We start from the raw sequence: 2,681 nt of genomic DNA on the forward strand, positions 1-2,681 counted from the left end.
TGAAAGGTGTGCGTTTTTTTTTTTTTTTTTTTTTTTACACCTGTGAATGGCTGAATTTGGGGTCCTGAATTTCTCTTTGCCGGGGCTATTAGAGGAAAGATACCATTTTGAGGGGCCAGGAGCTGTCGCCCACCAGCCCCGCGAGAGCCCTGACCGCAGACCCTGCTCCGTACCAGGCAGACGGCAAGGGTTCAGCCTCCGGGGAGAGTTGTGGCCTCTTCCAGCTCCAGTCTCTGTTTCAAGGCCACCACTAAGGCCACCAGACCGGTGGCTCGTGGGAACGAGACGCAGCCACGGAAACAGTCACATCCGAGTGCCAAAAATTCCCGCTTGCGGGAAGCCCAGAGCCGGGGCCTTCGCAGGTCAGGCCAGTCGCTTCCCACTGACCCCTCTCAGCCAGGACCGGTTTATACCAGGGGCAAAGCCCGGGCAGGAGAAAAGGTCGAGAGCAGCGTTTCCACTCGCCCTGTCCCTCGGGCTCCCTTTTTGTTTAGTCACTGGCTGAGTTATGAAATCCGCCTGCAGCGTCACTGTGTCTGTGGGTTTCCCATGGGCTGGAGAGGCTATTACCAAGGAGCAGCTGGAATGTTAATTACCCATTAAGGAACTAAATCTGGGGGATTTCTCAAAGCGAATACACAGCGTCTCTGGCACTGACCCCACCGAGGCCTGAGCATCCTTCCTGGCCAGGCTGGAGGACGCAGTCCTTGCAGCCCCTGCCGGGTGCCTCCCTTCTCGTTCATCCCAGCCTGGGAAGGTCCTTAGCGCCGTCCCCGGCAGCTGGGACAGCCTGGTCGGGGCTGGCATTCAAGCCCCAGGAACATTTCGCAGGGCCCACAGTTCCCTTGCAGACATGCCGGGACTGGTGCAAGGCAAAGCGAAAGGAAAGAATTTGTCCCGGGGAGGGGAGAAAGCCCCATCCCGCACAGAGCCTGGAGGGACTGGGAGCAGCCTGCCTCCCAGCTGCTTTGGGGCTGAGGGCAGCGTTGGATTTTGAAACGCTGGGTTGTTTTTTTTTTAAGAAGCTCATCTGGTTATTTCAGCCTGTTCCCCCATAAGTGGAGGCTTGCCCGTTTCCTTGCCTCTGGCTTGCATCTGTTCCAGGGGAACATCTGTAGGCTGGTGCGATCCTCGCGGAGGATCGTCGCAGCCCGCCCTGCACGCGTGGCTCCTTGGGGAGAAACCCACCCTGCCTGGCTCAGGCTGCCCACGCACCCTTCACCGTCCCCACGGCTCCTTCTCAGGCGGGTCACCCGCAGCCACCATGGCACACGCGGCCCGACGCAGGCTGACGTCTGCAGCGCTTGCCTGCTGCTAGCCCCTTCCTTCAAATCAGGCCACGGCCGGTGTCACTGGAGCCCCCGGCTGGAATTACAGCAGTCCCGCCGATGTGTATTTTGAAAGCCTCTCCTTCAATATTTAAACAGGACGATCCCTGATGCAGCAGCAGCAAACTGCTAACGAAGAGAGGAGCGGGCGAGGGTGGCCCACGGGGCCCAGGCGGGCCTTACAGTGGCACCTGCGAGCACTTACAGAGCAAACCTCTTCTCCCTGGTGGCAGCTGAGAGGTTTGCCTACTGGAGGGACCTGGGATGCTTGGCCAGAGAAAGGAAAAGGTACCCCGAAAGACGTCAGCCTTGCTGGGCACGTGGACGCTCCCCTAAAAACATGCAGCACCCCAGAGCTGCGGAGCCGATGGGCGCGAGAGGGGGATCAGAAGTTTTCCACGGGCCAGCAGCAAACGCTGTCAGTCGAGCAGAGGCGCTGGGCCCTCCCTGACGATGTGTTTTCAGGCCTTTGGACTGTGTAATCCCGCTAGCGGGGCCATCGTAAGGAGCCTCTCGTACATCTGCAGCCATCTGCTTCTCCTCCGGTCGGATCAGCTCTGAACGCAGCTCCTGTGTGCAGATCTGAACACCCTTTCCACACCTAGGCACCCACGGGTGGGCTCCCGGTCTGCCATCCGTGACCTAGGCTCTGAGCTCCCTGCTTCCCGGAGGGCTAAGCGCCGGAGGCAGCCCAGCGCCGCGGGGGAGGCATCTGGAAGCAGGGCAGGATCGGGCCCAGGAAGCACATCGCAAGCGCTATAAAGTCAGGTTCAATTTGCCTTTTTTTCCAAAGGTCTTTAACGTTTCCCATCTTTACTCTCCTGAGCCCTTTTTAAATCACTCGGAACCAGAGAAGATTTGCTTGCTGGACCACCTTAACGTAAAACTTTACAGTAGCAAAACTTTACTATAGCAAACATTCTGTTTGCTGTAGAGGTGGGAAAAATCTCCCCCGCCAATTGCTCTAGGAGGTGGTCCCTGCACCATCGCTCACAGCTGCAGCCTGCGCCACCCGCATCAGCCCCCTGACCCCCCAACAGAGAATTACGCGTATTAAAATCGCCCCCCTTGGCTCCTTAAGAGAAAACACGCCGGGCTTCCACGTATGAAAACCGCCGTGCATCCCCTTACGGGCGAACTCCCAAACACCTCCTCGCAGTCAGGGCTCCCGCCCGAGCTCAGGGCAGGGACAAGCAGCTGCCCGGACCGCCCCCCCCGACACCTCGCCGTGCTCAGCCGCCCGACAGCGGAGCGAGGGGGAACGGCCCGCGCCCAGCCCGGGCAGCGCCGGCTGCGGCTACTTGGCCGGGAGGAAGCGGGCTGCGTGCTGGCGGTACCCCGGTTTTCCCCCGG

Source organism: Pygoscelis adeliae, unplaced genomic scaffold, assembly GCF_000699105.1.
Source record: "Pygoscelis adeliae isolate BGI_AS28 unplaced genomic scaffold, ASM69910v1 Scaffold34, whole genome shotgun sequence".
NCBI lineage: Eukaryota > Metazoa > Chordata > Aves > Sphenisciformes > Spheniscidae > Pygoscelis > Pygoscelis adeliae.